Raw genomic sequence first — 22,431 nt, forward strand, 5'->3', positions numbered from 1 at the left:
AATGTTCTATATCTCATGAGAAATTTATGCTTTGATGCTAAGGTAGATGATATTGATACTTTGCAACATGAGTTTTAAGACATCTATTCTGTTTTTAACCATAGTAGCTTCTCTACTGGCTAAAGAAGAAACGGTATTAAATGACACACCAAAGGTCTTCCTCCTGTTTGAAAGAAAATGTGTTTATTTTGCAAACTTTGAATTAATTAAGCCTCTCCAGGTATTAGTATCCAAATAAGATTTTTCATTTGCTGAAGAACTAAGACAGGAATTTGGGCCTACGAGACATGACTATAGTCTGACACATTTACTCAATTCTATTTTCTACAATATGATTCTAACTTGATTTCTTGATGAGAAGATATAAGTGAAAACATTTGTTTTTTTCTTATGTTGGCCACTAGTTTTGAGAATATGTCTAAAACTGTTAAAATCATTGTGTATATTTTTTACTAAAATGACACCAAAAATCAGTTTATTATAAGCAATGATATTTGGCTACTTGGACTAATAAGAAGATAAATTTTAGGTTCAATGAAATCCATTTCCTAAACTCAAGCAAATTCAGTACTGGCACTATGGTAAATTTTATCCTACAACCAATTTGCAATTCAACACCATTGCTATCTACTGGTGATAAAAACAACCTTTTGGGTTCTCAACTCTTCAATCATATTCCTAATTCGCTCCCGCTGTAACAACATGACTAACTATAGAGAAAGCTGCACAGGTTATTGAAGGGACAAGAAATAACTCCAACTTTATAACATCAAAAATATGATCTACTATGTATTTTGTTTGGCTCATGCCAGATTTATCAGATAAGATCTAATTTTTTTTCTCAAAATTGCTAAGGAATCAGATTATTTCAACTATAATTAATCATATTTTTATAATATTGTTGCTATTCTTATAAATTGTGTGACAGAAATGTATGAAATAACTTCAGTGTTTACTGAACTTATGCTGTATTCTTGTGATTTTGAAATGGTACCCATTGAAGAGGATCCATAATGATACAGAGATATCTACATGTTATATTATACATCTCTCCTCTATTTGCTTTATATTCAGTTGTTGTGAAATGTTATTTTTATAGAATGCACTTAATCAAATTTATGTATCTTTCCCTTTGTGTGTCTTAGCAAATGAAACCTCTAAAAATCAGGTATGCTTTCAATACAAAAGTAAGCAAAAGAAAAAATACTGCTATTATTAGTATTATTGGTCTATTTTCACTTTCTTTTGATTTTGCTTTATAACACTAAAATTGTAAGTTATGTATACATTTCTGAAAGAACAATCAAAATTACAGTGATATCACAGCTTAAAACAACAAAAAGGAATTTTTTCACAGTTTTGAAGACTTGAAATCTAACATTCTGATTACAGGAAAGGACTTATTCCAAAGACTCTTGGCTTAGAATCCTCCTTTGCTTCTTGGCTTTGGCAGATGATGCAGCAGAGGAAGCAACCTCTGTTCTCATTCCAGGTGGCTTTCGTACTGCACAGCTTCTGTTCATTCTCTTTTAGGTACATTTATCACTGGATTTAGAACCCATAAAGACATGTTTCTATCTCAATATTCAAATCTTACTTACATGGCAAAACCCCTCTTATTATCCTCTGAGATGAGGTCATATTCAAAGTCTCTTGAAAATAGGATATAACCTTAGCTTTGAGAAGTGATGTCCTTCCTTTGACCAGTCATGCTGAAGGCACCAGCAGAGGAAATATAATCTACCTCTTTGGGTCTGGCCATCCAGGATACTGTGAACATCATTTCCTGCCAAATTTCATAGTTAAATTTCTTATTTCTGAAGAATATCAAAACTAATGTGGTTAGATGATACTTCTCTTCATTTCTCTACTACACTCAATATTTTGATTCTTTTAGTTCCTATCTTCAAAATCTATTTTATTATCTCATCTCTTTCATAAATATCTATTTCCTTCATTTATTTTCCTTATGACTTCCTTGTTGTTCTTTTGTACATTTTGAAGCTATCATGACTAGAAAAAAGAAGGAAAAGTTAACTGCAAGGATTTGATCTCTTGTTTCAAATCCAGATAATACAATAATCAGTTTTTCAAAGAGGGAAAATAAAGCAACAATAAAAAATAATGTATAAACAGAAGTAATAGAACTAAGAAAAGATGAACTGAGAAATTAATGAGTGTATACTAACAGTTATAAATTAATTTATTCCCCACTGTGTGAAAAATGTATGAAGCACAAGGCCAAATAGCTGTCAAAAAGAGATTATGAGAAGGCAGGTACTAGAGGAGAAGGAGATTATGACATGAAGGGAGGACATTTAGTAATGTTTCTCTAAATGGTTCAAATAGTTCCAGACATAATCGAGTTCATAAAACAATGTTTTAGTTACCACTGACACTGGAATTTCATATATGTCTAGAAAGATTTGCTGGATATCTGCATTGTGTGTCAGTTGCTTAGCATATGGAGTCTCCTACATTAGACAACCTACTGTATTGTACTCTAGGCATGTGTTTGATAACATATGTCTGTAAAATCTCCATCTCTGATTACACAGTAGAGAGACTGTGGTCTCTGATTAAGAATTGAATTTGTTTTGTTTTACACAGTCAGGTATTCTGGAACACATCTGTAATCTAAGCACATGAGGATTAGGATTGAACTACGAGGAGGCCATGCCCAAGTTAGGTAACATGACAAGTTGTCTCAAAAATAAGTAAGTAAATATATACTTATTTTTTTAATTATTAAATAAAACAGAAAGATATATGCAAGCAAAATTTCTCTTCTTAATATTAGGAATATCAACTAACAGCACAGTACTGTGTGTTACACCATCATATTATGCACAACAAAGAAGAGAAACAACACTTATGGGATCCAAAATCTTCAAAAATCATGTAATAAATGTGGTCACTGCTTAATTAGGGCTGGAGGACAAGGATTTGGGTGTTTTGTTTCTCCAGGCAATCCCAAGCAGGGATTGAAGTGGTGGAGTGTATATGCACAGAAATCACAAACATTTTTTTTTTGTCACGGTATAGCTACAATTTTTATCAGTCTGAATTTAGAAATTAGGCATTTCTTTGAGTTTTCCATCATTGCCAACTGAAATACAATGCAACTATTTTATTCTAAACTTTCAGATCAATTTCTTCCTTCTGTGGCTAGGAACAGCCATAATGTTTTTAGAAAACTCACAATGCATAACATAAAGACTATTTTTATGGTTTAGGGAAGAGGTTGGTCAGTCATTGCAAAGTTCTCACCTCCCTTAGGACTTGGGAACCTGAACTTTAGTTCACCCTACAGGTAAAATGTAGTCAAGTCTAAGTGACAGTACTCAGAATGAAGTACATTTGTCTCCTCTCTTCAAATGCTAGAACATGTTCTGTAGAGCAGAAGGACAGTTTAGATCATGGGTAGAAAGCTGTCTGGTGTTTACTGTTTATGCTTTTGCTTTTTTTCCCCTTGAATTCTTGTTCTCAGTTCATAAGCATTATAGGAAAAGAACCTAAGGATATATAAACAAATGCTGAGTGGTGGTGGTGCACACCTTCAATCCCAGTACTCAGGAGGCAGAGCAAGGGATATCTCAGAGTTCAAGGCCAGCATGCTCTGCAGCACGGGTTTCAATTTGACAGCCAGAGCTACTCAGAGAATGCATTAAGAGAGGTTTTTCCATTTAACTCTGCTTCCAAGACAATTAATCCTTCTAATCATCAAAACTATAACTATAAGTATTCTGATGTTAAATCATAGCTAACTCTCTTAAACACACTTGTATTTTCACTTTCTTGGAAGTACAAGATTTTTAGCAAATGGAAGCTTTGTCTTAAAAATTGTTCCAGAACATTCTTACAACTCAATTTTCTCTTTTGTTTCTTCAGTGAAGAGTCTCAGTTATATAATTGTAATATGGGTTTCATGTTCTAAGTTAAGTCTACAGAAAATACAGCAAGCAAATTTCCTGTAAATCAAGGATTCAAATGAGAGCTCCTTGTTAAACAGCCTCAGTCACATTTGTGTAATAATTGCAGAAGTAATATATACTTTTCTAATGACCTTTTTTTTTCTTTAGAAAATCTATCTTCTTTTTAACACAAAAACTCACCTAGAAGATTTTATTTCTGTGAAGTAATTAGACAGGCCATTGAATAACAAATGATACAATTTGTATTTTTGGAAACATTCATCTTTTAAATAACACATTCCATAATTTTCAATCTCCAAAGAGCTCATTGCAATCTCAATACTGCATCTGTGTGCTAGGTACTGAAGTTCTTCAGTTCTTTTTCACACCTGGAGCTATTTCTGGATCTCAGTTCTATAGCAATAACTGAACCATTTACATCATTTTTTTCAACATGGCATGACTCAAGACCAAGAAGAATAGGTGAAGGAAGTTCTGTTAATTTTATTTTAGTCCCTTCTTTATAAAAGACCATGAATTATCCTAACAAAGTATCTACTAATGTTTATCAAGATGATATCTTATCTTTTACACCAGTGGCCCATTTGAAAGAAACTGCAAATCTGTATTTGTTTTTCATATCTTGAACTCTATGTTCATTCATTATTGAGCTCAAGTTATCACTGGTAGCTTTCTGGATGTATTTTATAAGCCATTCTGAACTTTTAATGGAATAATGTTCATAATTCAAAAATAAGACAAGCCCCTGTGATCTCAGTGGAGACCAAGACTTGGTGGACATAGGAGGTAAGACAACAGTGGCCCTGGGACCCTGGACCCATACTCCCCCAAACTTCCATGTGGGAGAAAGGCCAGCACCCACCCTTCCCAGGTACCTTCAGCATTCTTAGCACTGGCAGGGAGCTTGTCTGTTAGACAGCCATCTACACTACCCCCAACACATCATTCCCTCCGAGCTACATGAAGACCAATTCTTGGTTGACATAAGAGACATAGATAGCAGTTGAAGGAAGAGATAGGAGGGTGCCAATGCAAGAGCACCTCCGACATCCTAAAAAGCAACATGATACCATCAGAAACTAGCAGATACAAAACAGGAAGACCTGATCATCCTAACCCAGAAGATATAGAAAAAAAAATGACATTAAATGTTACTTAAAGAAAATGATGGAGACATTTAAAGAGGAAGTAAAAAATTCCCTTAAATTGAGGGAAGAAAAACAAAAAGCTGGAAGAAATTTATAAATCCCTCAAAGAAAACCAAGAAAAAGCAATCAAACAGGTGAAGGAAACAGATCAAGACTTGAAGATTGAAATAAAGGTAATAAAGAAAACACAAACTGGGGAAACTCTGGAAATGGAAAATCTGGGTAAACAAACAGGAACTACAGAGACAAGTATAACCAACAGAATACAAGAGATAGAAGAAAGAATCTCAGGCACTGAAGGTTATATTCAGTAAATAAACTCAGTGGTCAAAGAAAACACTAAATGCAAAAAATTCTTAACACAAAAATCCAGGAAATCTGGGACACCATGAAAAGGCCAAACCTGAGAATAATAAAGGTAGAAGTAAGGACGAATTGCAACTCAAAGGCACAGAAAATATATGCAACACAATTATAGAAGAAAACTTTCCCAACCTAAAGAAGGATATTCCTATGAAGGTACAAGAAGCTTACAGAACACCAAATAGAATGGGTCAAAAAAAATCCCCTTGCCATATAATAATGAAAACACAAAACATACAGAACAAAGAAAGAATATTAAGAGCTGCAAAAGAAAAAGATCAAGTATCATATAAAGGAAAACCTATCAGAATTACACCTGACTTCTCAATGGAAACCATGAAAGCTAGAAGGTCCTGGATAGATGTGCTGCAGACACTAAGAGACCATGGATGCAAGCCCAGACTACTGTACTCAGCAAAGCTTTTATTAACCATTGATGGAGAAAACAAGATATTCAATGACAAAAAACAGATGTAAACAATATGTAACCACAGACCCAGCCTTACAGAAAGTACTGGAAGGAAAGCCAAAACCCAAGGAAGCTAACTACATCCACAATAACGCAGGCATCTGATAACCCCCCACCTGCATAACCCAAAGAAGAGAAATTTACAAACACTACTACCAAAAGATAACCAAAGTTAACAACCACTGGTCATTAATATTGCTTAATATCAGTGGTCTCAATTCACCTATAAAAAGACACAGGCTAAGAGAATGGATATGAAAACAGGATCCAGCATGCTGCTGTTTACAAGAAACACACCTCAACCTCTAAACAGAAACTACCACAGAGTAAATAGTTGGGAAAAGGTTTTCCAAGCAAACAGACCTAAAAAACAAGCAGGTGTGGCTATCATAATATCTAACAAAATTGATTTCAAACTAACATCAATCAGAAGAGATGGAGAAGGACACTTTACACTCATAACAGGAACAATTCATCAAGATGAAGTCTCAATCCTGAATATCTATGCCCCTAATTCAAGAGCACCCACATTTGGATTAGAAACATTACTGAAATTTGAATCGCACATCACACCACATACACTAGTAGTAGGAGATTTCAACACTCCTCTCTCAACAATGGACAGGTCAAAAGACAGAAACTTGATAGAGAAATAAGAGAACTAACAGATGTAATGAATCAAATGGACTTGATGGACATCTATAGAACATTCCACCAAAAAAAAAAAAAAAAAAAAAAACCTTCTCAACATTTCATGGAACCTTCTCTAAAATTGAGCACATTCGTGGTAACAAAGCAAACATCCAGAGATTAAAAATAACTGAAGTAATCAGCTGTGTCTTATCAGATCTCCATGGAGTAAAGTTAGAATTCAACAATAATACTACCCCCAGAAAGCCTACATGAGTCAATTTTTTAGACGGATACAATCTACCAAAATTAAACCAAGACCGGGTGAGCAATTTAAATAGACCTATAAGCCATGAAAAGACAGAAGTTGTTGTCAAAAACCTCCCAACAAAAAAAGCCCATGGCTGGATGGTTTTAGTGCTGAATTCTACCAGAACTTTCAAGAAGAACTAATACATATACTCCTGGGTCAGAGCTTCATCGATCGTGTCTGCCTGGGAGAGGGGAGCATGACCTCTCTCAGCTCACTTCCTCTTCCTCCCTGCATTCTGTTCTGTTTACTCCTCCCACCTATGTTTTAACCTATCAGAGCCAAGCAGTTTCTTTATTGCTTAACCAATGAAATCAACAGATTGATATATGACACTCCCACATCAGTTTCTCAGAAAACTAGGAATTAACCTACCTCAGGATCCAGCAATTACACTCTTGGGAATATATCCAAAAGATGCTCAATCAAACTACTGAAGCATTGGTTCAACTATGTTTACAGCAGCATTATTTTAATAGTAAGAACCTGGAAACAATCTAGATGCCCATCAACTGAAGAATGGATAAAGAAAGTGTGGAACATCCAGACTTTAGAGTACCACTCAACAGTAGAAAATAATAGCATCTTGAATTTTGCAAACAAATGGACAGAATTAGAAAACATCATCTTGAGTGAAGTAACCCAGACCCAAAAAAATGAATATGGTATCAACTCATCGTAAGTGGAGACTAGTCATAAACAAAGTGCAATGAGCCTATAATTCAAAATCCTAGAGAAATTAAGTAATATGGTGAACCCAAAGAAAAACATATAGAGACCCATCTGGAAACTGGAATCAGACAAAAATTTGGGAGCAGGAGTTTGGGGGTACAGAGAGGGTGATAAGGGGGGATGAGGAGAACTTGGGAGAATGGGATGTTCGATATGGAGGAAGGACAGATATGAGAGCAAGGAAAGAGATATCTTGATTGAGGGAACCATTATGGAGTTAGCAAGAACTAACATCTAGAAATATGCCCATGAACCCACAAAGATGAACCCAGCTGAGACCCTAAGCAATAAAGGAGTGGGTGTTTGAACTGATGTTACCCTGAAGTCAGACTGATGATTATCTTAAATATCACCATAGAACCTTTCTCTAACAATAGACAGGAACAGAGACAATGACCCACATCCAAGCACTGGACTGAGCTCCCTACATCCAGTTGACGAGCGGAGGAAGTGAGAGTATGAGCGAGGAATTCAAGACCATGAGGGGGTTAAACACTGAGACGGTTTGCTTGAGCTCAGCTATTCAACTGGACTGGGAGTGAATGATCATGGGAACAACCAAGTCTCTCTGAAGGGGATTGACAGCTAGGGCAGAGTGAGGGGCCACTGATAGTGACACTGGGATGTGTCTTTACTTGCATATACTGGCTTCATGGGATCCAATTCTCTTTGGATGTAAACCTTGCTCAACCTCGATGAAGTAGGGAGGGCCTGGGACTATCCACAGGGCAGGGTGCATGGCACTCTTTTAGGGTTGAAGGGGTGGGAGCGAGGGTCTATGGAAAAAGAGGGAGGGGAATGGGAGGAGACGAGAAAGTGAGAACTTGGATTGGTATTTTTTAAGTAATAAGAAAAGGAAAAAAACATCACCCAGTCCAGCCAGTCTGGGCACTGGGTCCGAATCCTTGGGGCACCCAAGCAGGTGGGAGTTCCTTTGTTTCTATGGCCTGCCTGTACCAAGCAGGGTAGGCGCTTTGTTTGTTAGCTGCCCAATCAGCACGGAGACCTGATCTCTTGGCACCAGGAGAGCCAACTTTGGGGAGAGCCAGCGTTGGGTAGGCAAGGAGACCTGATCCGGTAAAAGAAGATCCATAAGGGAGCATTTGGAAGAAGAGATGGGCAGACGCCAAGGCAAGAATTCGCCCAACAAGCTGAAAAGCAACATGAAGCCACCAGAAACCAGCGACCTCACAATGGGAGGACATGAACACCTTAATCAAGAAGTAGAAAAGATTGACTTCATGAAAGTGATTGATGCCCTTAAACAGCATGTAAAAAACGCCCTTATAGAAATGGATGAGAAAGAAAAGGAAAAAATATAAAAACTTAAGACAAAGATGTTCAGAGTCTCTCCTTCTTCAAGTAGGTCAAGCAGGAATAATATTTTTGCATTGTGGATTTTGCCTGATTTTAATTCCAGTAGTTTTGAAGCAATCAGGCTAGATTACCAGAAAGCATAATACCAGACTGGTCTAGCCAACATGTTCAAGGTCAGTTCAGACTATAAAGTACAATTGTGTCTCTAAAACAAAACCAAAAATAACAAACAAAAAACAAACAAACAAAAAGTGGGAGAAAGTTTTGTTAAGGTAGTTAATTGCTTGAGATTCTGTGGTCAGATGGGCAGAGCCCATGTGGAAAGCTAGGTTGTTGGCATATTTTCATGACCTAAAAGATGAAGATGGGGATAGAAACATTTTTGAGCTTACTACCCAGATAGTCACACTGAATCTGTGAGTTCCACATTTTGTCAGAGGGAATAATGGAAGTGTCAGCCAGCAGACGAACATCTGAACACATGCACGGATATCAATCAGTGCTCTGTTGCTGTGAACACACACCACAATCATAACAATTCTTATAAAAGAAGCCATCTAGTTATTGCGTGCTTACAGTTTCAGAGGGTCAGTTCATTATAATGATGATGGGGAGTATGGCAGCCTACAAGTAGAGTTGATGCTGGAGAAGTAGCTGAGAGTTCTATATCCAAATCCAAGGCTGGAAGAAAGAGATACTGCATTTATCTTGGGTTTTGAAACCTCATAGATCACCTCCAGTGACACACTACCTTCAATAAAGCCCCATGTAGTTAGAGGCTGCTTGTTCATTTTTAGTCACTCAGGCCCAAAATAATCACACAGTAACTATATTATTTAAAATGCCACTTAGCCAATAGCTTAAGTATCTTGGTAGCTAGCTATTCCATCTTAAATTAACCCATTTTCATTATTTTATATTTTATCATGAGTCTTGAGGCTCCTGCAGCTACATGGCCTTTCCCTGACTCCATCTACTCACTCTCCGCATTCCTATTTGGCTTTCTTACCTGATTTCATACTGCTAGGCCATTGACTGAAAGAAGCTTTATTCACTAACGAATAAAAGCAGCACAAATACAGAAGGACTTCCCACACCATTTCCCCTTTTCTGTTTAAATATATAGGAAGGTTTTAACTTTAACATAGTAAAATTACATAAAACAGGTATCAAGCAATAATTAATGTTACAATATTTATATCTACTTTATCTTTTGTAATAACTAAGAAAAACTATAACTATCTATTCTTCAACTCCATCAAAGACTGCTGAAGGATATAATATTACCTAAGTTAATGGGAAGTGCATTGTCCACAACTTCCAAAACTCTAGAATTGACAGAGACATCTCACTGCCTGGACAGTCACCCAAAGTTCTTTTGTAACACTGGGGCATCTATCTTCAGCCTACTGGACCATATTATCTGGCAGACTTTTTCATGAAGCAAGAAATTTCAAATACAGTTCCATCTATATTGGCAGTTTGTCTATCACTTTCTTCTGTGTCCTGTAACCCCAAAGGACTGTCTCATGTTCTTTAGGCAATGTGAGCAGTTACTTTTCTGTGGGTCCTGCAAGTCCAGTCAAGCAAATCGGGCAAGAGCAGTTTCTTACCCAAATGGCTAACAAATGCCTCCTAATGCTTTTCAAATAATATTGTTACCTGATTCATATATTTCAGCCTATGGGTACTATTTTTATTCACACCACCACACATACTATCTGACATATAAACATCAATACATACATACAGTAGATAAAAAATAAGGTTTAAATACAAAGAATTTCTTATTTATATGTTGATATAATATTTTGCTATAAGCTTGTAGACAACTAATTATGACAAATGAATGCCAAGGCCTTTATAGATTGGACAGAGGGACACATGCAGAATCTCACTACTGCTAAGGCAAAAACTTCCTTCTACCAAAGAACATATTGATACAACTGTTATGATTTATAAATCAGAAATATTTTTATTTAACTTAAACCAAAAAAAATTCTAAAGCATATTTATGAAGTTACAAAACCATCAGATAGTGGCCCTGCCTTTATAGTCAGATATTTAAAAACTTGCAGGAAAGTATGTATTATTTTTCTAGTTTCTTAATGTGTTTCTGACCTACCTTTTCTGCCCGCTTTCTTTAACTAGGTTATTCTGGAAAGACTGCTAGCATATGATGAATGTGTGCAATGAGTAATTTACTATTTGTAGAGCAAAGCGAACAAAGACAAAAGACTTAAAAAAACTAATCAGCTGCTTCTGGGACATTTCATGGCCTTGAACTTGATATGTTAATTAATACCTTAAAAAGCCGCATTTTATTTCTACTCCTACATAAGAGTGGGGAGAATAGAATAGTGAGAATATAAATTGCTCTCAGCAATACATAATTAAGTTTGCTCACGTAGTACACCATTCATGTTTTGTGAAATTTAGCAGTAAGTGCATGATCGTTGGTTTGAATAATGTCTTTCCTGAGTTCCCACAGTGCATATGGCACCTCCAGTTTTCAGAAGATACATGTGTATGGATACCTTCAGTGTAACTGTGTGACTGTCAGAGATCTGCATCCAAGTATCACATCATCTCCGAGTATCCATTACACAAGTCCCTGGGATAACCTAGGAATCCATTAGAAACACCATCCAAAGTGTCTTAGTCCTTCTCTCAATATTAATGTGATATTGGGTGTGCAGCTGATATTGCCAGATTTTTCAAAACACTTTATTGATATAGTCTGGTTAGAGTATAATTGCCCTGAGATGTGCAAGAATAAAACGGATAGATGACATGACAGAGATATTTTAGGATAAAAACTAAATAAAAATGCATGCAAATTCTTATGTGTGTGTAACATGGTAAAATATATTAAGGCCAAGAGCTTAAAAGTGTGCTGTAGATAGCTAGATCAATAAAGAGTATATGATGAGCAGATAATAAGTATATGATAGAAATTAATATTAACAGAGATAAATGTTGCTATTTCTTGGGTTGTAATTAATATGCTAATATAAATTTGTGAAATATGTACTAATAAGGAATATCATATGCTAGATGAAAAATACAATAAATAAATTGCATCTATAAAATTATATATTCCCCAGATTCACATATTATCAATATAAAGTTCAGGAAACTGGGAGATATAAACTCATCTTCATCACTTAATTTTAAGGCTCTGTTTTGAACCCAAAATATATTTATAGAGTCATAAGTCTCATTTAAAAACTCAACCAGTATCAAATAGTTCACCATCCATGTGATTTAATTTTTTATCAAGAACAAGAATTATGAATTGATAAAGAAAAAAATGAAATACATTTTCATTCATCTCAGGGTCACTGTTACGCCAGAGAGTTCTCTTCAAAGCAGTATGACTTGAGTGTCCAGCATAAGCCCATGATCTTTCTTTGTCACCTCACTCAAAATTTCTCTAATCTTACAAAACACGATAATTATGAGGGAGCTTTATACTATGACTTGAATATTTAATTTTATAGTAGAATTACAGAATAGTCAACAATATTTCACATGAAATATGTGTTCTAATCACCACTGAACCATGGCATTTTTCTAATGGCATCCTGTCTTAGAAACTGCTTATGATACTTTATCAAGATTTCAGCCCAGCTGTCCATGGTGATGAAAAGAAGTACTTTGCATGACATTGGTAAATGACTGTGTGTTATCAAGTCTTGTGGCAAAAAAAAAAAAAAAAAGAAAAGAAAGAAACTTAGGACTCGTGATTTCAGCTTCAAAACTTAAACACCTCTTTGACACACTGCATATGAATTAGAAATGGGGCACTGCCCCCAAAAAAATTCCTCAATGGAAACTGGGAGAGGAAAAAGTAGTCACATATCCAATTTCTAAACATAGTTCCCAATGAGTTACTTATTATAACAATGAAGATTGGTCTAGATGGCTCAGTTTGGCTTTCTCAGTCACTCATCCAATTAACATGGACAATGATTCACTAAAATATCAGTTATAAGAAATGACCGTCCTATAAAGAAATCCCTTTAACAAATGTTTCTTTTAAATTTTTATTTATTTATGTTTTTGTTGAAAAAAAATTTCTGCCTATTCCCTGCCTTCCACTCCTCTCCCCATCTCCCCACTCCTCTCCCCCTCTCCCCACTCCTCTCCTCCTCCCCCTACTCCATTCCCCCTCCCTCTCAGTCCGAAGAGCAGTCCGGATTCCCTGCCCTGTGGGAAGTCCAAGGTCCTCCCCCCTCCATCCGGGTCTAGGAAGGTGAGCATCCAAACAGGGTAGGCTCCCACAAAGCCTGTTCATGCAATAGGATCGAAACTTAGTGCCACTGTCCTTGGCTTCTCTATCTCCTTCTTCCATTTCAGAACTACTATTAGAATGATCAGAGAAGAGATAAAGGATTTTAGTTTTATAATGAATGTCAGCTTATATAATAAATTTTGTCAAGATTTTTCTGTCTACTATTAAAGTTTTTTCAGGGCATCAAATTTATTTTTCATTGATCAAAATCATCAATAAGTGATGAATAATATACCATTAATTAGGTTTTGTGCATCCTAGGCTAAGTAGTCAATGTAAATTTGAAATTGGTGGGGCAAGTGGTGAAAATAATTCCTATCAAGTTTTGTGACATATAGCATAGCAACTATAAACAAGATTGTGTATGATGAAGGAACTGAGGTTGCATCTGATAAGGGAGCTCAGGTTGAATGTGATGAGAGCTGGGAATATGACTAAGCCAATACCTCTGCTTGCCAGGCAGACATGAGAACCAGAGTTAAGCTACCTTGCATTCATATAAAAAGCTAGGTGTTGTGTGTGTGTAGCTCTAAGTCCTGGAATAGGAGTGGAGACAAAAGAATCTCTGTGACTACTAGACTAGTGCAATGTTTAGTGAGAGACTATTTAAGGAAATAATGCAGAGCATGAGAGAACAAGATACTCTATATCCTGTTCTGGATTTTGTGAATGAACATCTGCAGGACACACATGTTCAATACCACACATACACATACACACACACACACACACACACATTTGTATACATACAAAAATACTCTTTTTTGTTGAAATTTTGTTCCCCAGTGATATCCTAAACTACATCTCTGAAACTTCACAAACACAACTGCCTAAATGTAAAGTAAATGAGAGATAACAACAATCAGTATGCCAAAGTGTACAGGAGGAGACTGCGATGCTTTCACCCTACACTATGACATATAGACTGCTAAAAAATGTGAAGTCTTCCCTTAGAAAAGCACACAGATTACTTATCTAATACCAAATGATCAGCCCTGAAAACCAATACCCAGTAATTTTATACAAACTGGGCAGATGATATTTAGGAATATGTATGTATGTACACATACATGCCTGTAACAACTGTTAGTGGAAAAGATGATAAGGGCTTTGAGGGAAGAAAAGGAAGGGAGAAAGGATGTAATTATATTGTAATTTCAAAAAGAACCTGTAAAAATATTGTATAGTATGGAGCTTTCAAATTCTACAATGATACCAATTGTTCTCTTAGAAAATAAACAAAAATCATTCAGATGTATTTCCACAAATTAGATATTTAGATGGAAAATAAACCTATGAAAATGTACTCAGCATCAGCAGCAAGCACTAAGGAATCTTTTGGTTAATGTTGAGTTATCACCTGTTGAAACTGCTAAAATTGAGATGTAAACAATGTGAGTGTTATCAAAAATGTGGAAAATCTGAATATCTCAAATATTGCTTATCAAAGTGTAAGATATACAAATGACCCTACTGGTAGCTTCTTCAAAATTACACATCAATTGCCATGAAATAAAGAAATGGCACTTTTGAGAAATTTATTTAAGAAAAAACACACAATGAAAAAGAAAAAAAAAAGAAAATAGTTGTTTATGGAAGATTTACTCATGATAGGTCAATGCTGGAAGTAATGAAATGTCATTCACAGTCAAATGGTGGTGTAGGAATGTATTTTCACTGGTAGAGATTTGTCCCAGTATACAGAAAGCCTTAGGTTCCATCCCAGCACTACTGACACACACAAAACACATGACACATACCTGTAATTCCACTTTTCAGGATGTAGATGCAGAAGATGAAAAGTTTAAAGTAATATTAATCTTTACTCACAAAAAAGTTTTAGATCAATTTGGGCCTCCAGGAAACAAAACAAAAATGACAATAACAAAAGGAATGCCAACATGAGCAAGCTGAAATCATCCTTGAATGTTGAAGTTTATCAATGTATAAACTTCAAAAAATCTAGTGAAAACAAAAATGTTAAGATAAACTGTTTTTGAAAACTGACTAAATGTTAGATGTGATAACAGATACTTTTTTTTTTACAACCGTGAAATTTCTATGTGAAGCAGAGAGGAGCTATCATTGGCAGGGGAGAAGAACAAGTGTGTGATGAATGCCCAATATGAAATGAAACAAAGCTGGAGTAGATAGTGTGCCACAGTTGGTGCTGCATTCTAGTCGAGACTGTGTCATGTACCATGTAACTGTACTTCATTATACTTCTAAATACTTACATGACTATCAGGTAAACATTTTTGTTTGTATACCAAATCCCAGTTCCCACTCCATCCCCTCCTCCTATTCCCCCCACCTTCTTCCTTACCTACTGTACATTCACTCCTCAAAGAGTTAATGTTTCTTCTATCTTTGAAGTTATGGTAGAATGTTAGAATGTTGCACTGAAACCATCTGGCCCCGGGCTTTTTTTTTTTTTTTTTTTTTTTTTTTTTGTTTGGAAAGCTTGTGATGACTGCTTTTGTTTCCTTGCAGGTTATAGGCCTATTTAAATTGTTTACCTACTCTTGATTTAATTTTAGTATGTGTCAGGAGCCAATTTCCTCCTAAAATCATTACAGGGACCATCACCCCGGGGAGTCTGCAGAGAACCCCACACCCTTAATTGTGTTAGGAATAGTTCTATTGACAGAGCCTACCCCACACCCAAATTGGCTGTTAATGAGAGCTATCTGTTAGCGGAACCCACCCCACATTCCAAACTATCTAGGGATCTAGGTGTGTCAACTCGTGACTCCTTGGCCTACAGTGACCTGACCGAAGACAACCTCCTGCCTACGTGACCATGTGACCAACGTGAACCACAGGCAAGAGCCCAGGCCCCTGTGCCCACCCCCCAACTCTTTACCCTATAAAAGTTGTACCCAGTCTCTAGTAAACGGAGGCTTTGACAAGAATTCTCGCTTAGCCTCCTTCCGCTTTCCTAGCCCATTATCTTCCAGGTAGTGCCTCTCCGTGACCCTGGAATAACTGAACTGCTAGGTGGGTTACTAACTCTAGACTAAGTAGCCCACCAAGGCAATCAACAAGTATGTGGCACCTGTCCAGAAAATTATCCATTTCTTTTACAATTTCTAATTTTGTAGAGAGATTTTAGCAGAACCTAAAGATCCTCTGGATTTCCTCAATGTTTTTTGTTATGTCCTTCTTTTCATTTCTGATTTTTTAATTTGGATGTTCTATCTCTGTCTTTTGATTAGCTTGGATAAGGATTTGTATATCTCATTGATTTTCCCAAAACTCAGCACTTTGTTTCATTGTGTTTTTATGTATTGTTTTCTTTGTTTCTATTTTGTTCATTTCATCCCTCAATTTGATTATTCTCTACCATCTATTCCTCCTGGGTGAGTCTGCTTCTTTTTGTTCTAGAACTTTCAAATTAAGTCTTAAGTGTGAGATTTCTCCATTTTCTTTATGTAGGCACTTATTGCTCTGAACTTTCCTCTTAGCACTGCTTTCATAGTGTCCTATAGGTTTAATATGTTGTACCTTCACTTTTGTTGAATTCTAGGAAGTCTTTAATTTTCTTTTATTTCTTAATTGATCCAGGGGACTATCATGTAAATTAAACTATTTTGTTTTGAGTGCTTTGGATTGCTGTACAATATTCTTCTTTCCAAAGACAAATGGTTAATTATGCTGTAGCATATACATACCATAAGATACTAGAGAGAGAAAGAGAGAGAGAAAAAGAGAGAGAGAGAGAGAGAGAGAGAGAAAGAGGGATGCAACTTTTGCTATACGGCTTAATGTTTTCTAAAAATTATAATAGAGTAGACAATGTCAATAAACTTTCTCAGAGTTTATCTTTACTTTAAAATATGTTGAAGTTTTTTTTAAATGTTGTATAAAATAATGGTACTCAGGAAGTCATGAATCTTGCAGTGCAGCTTCCAAATAACATCTTCTCAATTATTTAATGATTATATAAAACTACACTATATTCTTTTTATTAAAAATAAACTATTTAATCCCAGCACTCGGGAGGCAGAGGCAGGCAGATCTCTGTGAGTTCGAGACCAGCCTGGTCTACAGAGCGAGTTCCAGGACAGGCTCCAAAGCCACAGAGAAACCCTGTCTCGAAAAACCAAAAAAAAAATAAATAAATAAATAATAAAATAAAATATTTATTTTATGTGTGTTTCTATGTGTATGTATATTAATGAATGTCTTCAGAGGGAAAAAATTCTTGTGTGTGTGTGTGTGTGTGTGTGTGTCTGTTTGTACATGAGTGGATTCCACAGAAATAAGCACTTCTTAAAGTGTTTGTGTGTGTGTGTGTGTGTGTGTGTGTTTGTACATAAGTGGATGTCTATAGAGGTAAGAAGTACTTGTGTGTTTGTGTACATATTTGGACCTGAGTAAATGTCCATAGAGGTACGAAGTACTTGTGGACCTGTGTGTGTAAACAAGTGGATGTCCATGGACGTAAGATATGGGCTTTAGATCTCTGAGGTCTAGAGCTGTAGGCATTTTCAAGAAATCTAATGAGGGTTACTGTATATGAACCCAGTCATCTGATAAAGTGGTGAAGTAAATGTAGTACCTCTTAAATACTGGGTGATTTTTTAGTCCACAAAGTATATAATATTATTAATTAAAATATCATTTAATTATCTCCATTTTAACTTCTAAAACTCTTTCATCAAAAAGACAACATAGTCATTGTTATCATTCATGTTGTGCGCTGCTGCGGGTCATCTGAGGCATCAGTGCATTCCCTGGGAAGTGGGAGACTGTGGTGGGTAAGAGATAAATGCACCAGGTAGAAAGAATTTGGGTATAGAATTTATTTGGTGGGTTATGGAGGGTGAGGGGAAGGAGTAAAGGGGGTAGGGAAGAAGAGAGAGAGGCAGAAGCAGCTGCCTCTTCAGAAGGGCAGACAAAGAGAAAGAGAGAGGAAGAGAGAGAGAGAGAGAGAGAGAGAAAGAGAGAGAGAGAGCTTTAGAAGATGTGGGAGATCCCCTTGCCTCTGCCATAGATAACAAGGAGAGCTTGAGAGTTGGCAGGGCTTGTCTCTTAAAGGGACAGGGGTACCCAAGTGACAGACCAGGCCAACAGATTACACTATTCCCACCTTTCTCTTATAATAAAAAGGCAGGGAGTTATGCATGACAAGTTGAGGGGATTGGGATGGTGGCTTCTCCAAACTGCTTCCTGCATATTTCTGGGTGTCAAAGTATTTTTCAGGGAACTTAGAATACTGGGTGCTGGTCACATTCTGTCCATTCTCTCTGCAAGTCCATAGTAGTGACTAAACAATTTATGCTCAAAATTTGCCTAACTAAAGCCTTTATAAAAACACAGCTCAGGGCCGGGCAGTGGTAGCACATGCCTTTAATCCTAGCATAAGGGAGGCAGAGGTAGGCAGATCTCGAGTTCAAAGCCAGCCTTGTCTACAAGAGCTTGCTCCAGGACAGACTCCAAAGCTACAGAAAAACCCTGTCTTGAAGCAAAACAAAATAAAGCAAAAACAAACAAAAAACATGGCTCAGCACCGTTGAATGGAGAAAGATGAAGAATCTCCAACTTGTTCTTTGAATCTGAAATGCACAGGGCAAAAGTAACTTCAAAAAATTTTCTCAGTTACACATAAGAAATGGAGCACAGCTTTTAGAAAATAGTAAAGATAAACATGAGGAAACTATCCACAGAAAAGTCAGTTGTGCTAGCCTGTTTTAGTCAGTGAGATTTGCCTGTATTTTTACCAGTTTCAGTGATAGGAACATCTGAATTTCTATGTATCCTTCCTTTCTTTTTCTTGTTTGATTTGCAAAAACATTTTATTTATAGTAATTTCAAATTACACAAAATTTAAAAAGTACTCCATGATAACGTTTCATATTCCTTTACTGAAAGGGTTGTGAAGAATATAATTTACCAGGGAGAGTTCCCACTATGTAGTAGCACAATTTTACAAACATTTCTGTAAAAAATAAACTCAAGATAATTAGAAAATTGACAGTAAAGCATAAAACTCAGCTGCTAAAATACTAGAGGAACAAAATAACCAAATACAATTTAATGTTGTCCATTATTTTTCAAATTTTAATTTTTGTTTTTCTAGATAATTTCTAGTACCACTCTAGATGATTATTCTAATGTTTAGAACTCTGCAAGCTAAAAAACACACTTAGGAAAGTTCCAGAAAAACATGAATATAGAGATGACTTTTTAGATTCAATATCAAATACATTATGATTATAGAAATGTTTGATGAAACCAGTACTAAAACTGGAAAGCAGAGGAGCTTGGAAAGTATATGCAGAACCCATATCTGATTAACACCTGTTATCCAGGTTGGGGAAAAGCTCTGTGGATAAAGTTCTTACCACTCAGGAATTAAAAATGGATTTCAGGTAGAAGGTGAGGTCTTTAAAATTTAAAGAAAGAAGTTGAAGAAGACAACAAAATATGAAAATTTCTCACATGCTTTGGGTATGTAAAATTAACCTAGTAAAATTGGCAATCTTACCCAATACAATCTGCAGATTCAATGCAATGCCCATCAAAATCTCAGCAAGATTCTTCATACACATCAAAAGAACAATACTCAACTTCACATGGAAAAAGAAACCCAAAACAACAACAAAAACATGATAACCAAAACAATCCTGTTCAACAAAAGAACTTTTGGAGACACCAAAAATCCCATACTTCAATCTCTACAGTAATGAAAACATCCTGGTATTGATATAAAATAAGACAGGAGGACCAATGATATCAAATCAAAACCCAGATATCAATTCACACACCTACAAACACCTGAGTTTTGACAAAGAAGCTAAAATGGAAAATGGAGAAAAGAAAGCATATTTAACAAATGGTACTAGCATAACTGGACACCAACATGTAGAAGAATGCAAATAAATCCATATCTATTATCCATATCTATTATTTATATCACAAAACTCAAGTCCAAATGGGCCAAAGACTTCAACATAAAGCCAACCACACCGAACATTATAGAAGAGAAAATGGGAAGTACATTGGCACATGAGATCACTTACTAAATATAACCTCAGTAGCACAGATCTGAGAGTAACAATTAATAAATGAGGCCTCTTGAAACTGAGAGGTTTCTGAAAAGCATAGGACACAGTCAACAAGACAAACTGGCAGCCTACAGATTGAGAAAAGATCTTCAACAACCCCACATCAGACAGAGTACTGATATCCAACATATATAAAGAGCTCAAAAAACTTGACATCAAAAGAACAAAAGATCCAACAAAAAATGAGTACTGACTTAAACAGAGAACTCTCAGTGAATCAGCCTCAAAGGGCTGAAAGACACTTAAGGAAATGTTCAACATTTTTAGCCATCAGAGAAATGCAAATCATAACAACTCTGAGATTCCATCTTACACCTGTAAGAATGGCCAAGATCAAAAACACTGATGACAACTTATGCTTGAGAGGTTGTGGGGAAAGGGGAAAACTTCTGCATTGCTGGTAGGAATGCAAGATGGTGCAGTCCCTTTGGATGTCAGTGTGGTGATTTCTCAGACAATTAGGAAACAACCTTTCTCAAGACCCAATAATACTACTTTTGGGTATATATCTAAAAAATGCTCAATCATGCCACAAGAACATGTGCTCAACTGTAGTAGTAGGGGCAGCGGGCTGCATCCCCAGCACCAGGCGCCCACACGGCTAGCTTTACCCGAAATAATTACACTGAAACTGTATTCTTTTAAACACCACTGGGCCCATTTCTATCTAGCCTCATCTAGGCTAGCTCTCGCACCTGGACTAGCCCATTTCTAATAATATGCTGTATCCCACGAGCTGGCTTAACAGGAATGATCTTAACATGTGTCTGCCTGGAATGGGAGAATCATGGCGACTCACTGACTCAGCTTCTTTCTCCCAGCCTTCTGTTCTGTTTACTCCTCCCACCTATGTGTTAACCTATGAGGGCCAGCCAAGCAGTTTCTTTATTACTTAACCAATGAAATCAACAGATTGATATGACACTCCCACATCACCCAACTATGTTCATAGCAGCATTGTTTGTCATAGCCCAAACCTGGAAACAACCTAAATGCCCATCAACTGAAGAATTTATAAGGAAAATGTGGTACATTTACACAGTGGACTATTATACAGCAGAAAAAAAAATTAGTGACATCTTGAATTTTGCAGGAAAATGGATGGAGCTAAAAAACATTGTTAGGAGTGAGGTAATCCAGACAGAAAGACAATTATCATATGGAGTGAGGTAACCCAGACTCAGAAAGACAAATATAACATGTAGCCACTCACAAGTGGCTTTTAGAGAAAAAACAAAGAAAAATCAGCCTATAGGTAATTAACCCAGAGAAACTAGACAACAAAGAAGACTCAAAGAGAGACATACATGTATCTACATAGGAATGTGAAAAAGACAAAATCTCCTGAGTAAATTGGGAGCATATGGGTCATGGCAAAGTGTAGGGGAAAGAGGAAGGTGGGAGGAGAGTGGGGAAAATTGTATAGCTCAATAAAAACAATAAAAAAGATAAAAAGCAGACTTTGGATACTCAGTATTCAAGCTTTATACAGCGGCCCATATCTTCTCTGTAAGTTCTGTGGGAAAATGGAGACTGGAGGAAATGGAGGCTCCTTGGCCATCCATAACAGCTTATGATTTCCACTTACACTTCAAAACATTTACCTAAAATAAATAGTGAGGTAGAGTACAATAGCAGAACAGCCAAAATAATCCAACATCTGATTAGTCCTCCGCCTCCACACATGTATCATCAAGTGCACATATAAGAGAGAGAGAGAAAACTAGTGTGAAAGGAGAGAGAGCTCATAAAAAAGATTTTTTTAAAACTTGATGCTGAAGTGTTCCCTTTTCCCCACAACCTCTCCAGCATAAATTGTCATCAGTGTTTTTGATCTTGGCCATTCTTACAAGTGTAAGATGGAATCTCAGAGTTGTTTTTTGCATTTCTCTTATTGGCTAAGGATGTTGAAAATTTCCTTAAGTGTCTTTCAGCCATTTTAGATTCCTCTGTTGAAAGTTCTCTGTTTAGGCCTTTACTTCATTTTTTTAAATTGGTTTATGTGATTTTTGGTGTCCAAATTCTTGGTGGGAATGCTAGCTGGTACAACCCATTTGGATGTCAGTGAGGCAATCTCTCAGAAAATTAGGAAACAACCTTCCTCATGACCCAATAATACCTCTTTTGGATATTTATCCAAAGGATGCTCAATCATGC

This window comes from Microtus oregoni, unplaced genomic scaffold (assembly GCF_018167655.1).
Source record: "Microtus oregoni isolate MIOR12 unplaced genomic scaffold, Mior012 000008F_ref0000371, whole genome shotgun sequence".
Lineage (NCBI taxonomy): Eukaryota > Metazoa > Chordata > Mammalia > Rodentia > Cricetidae > Microtus > Microtus oregoni.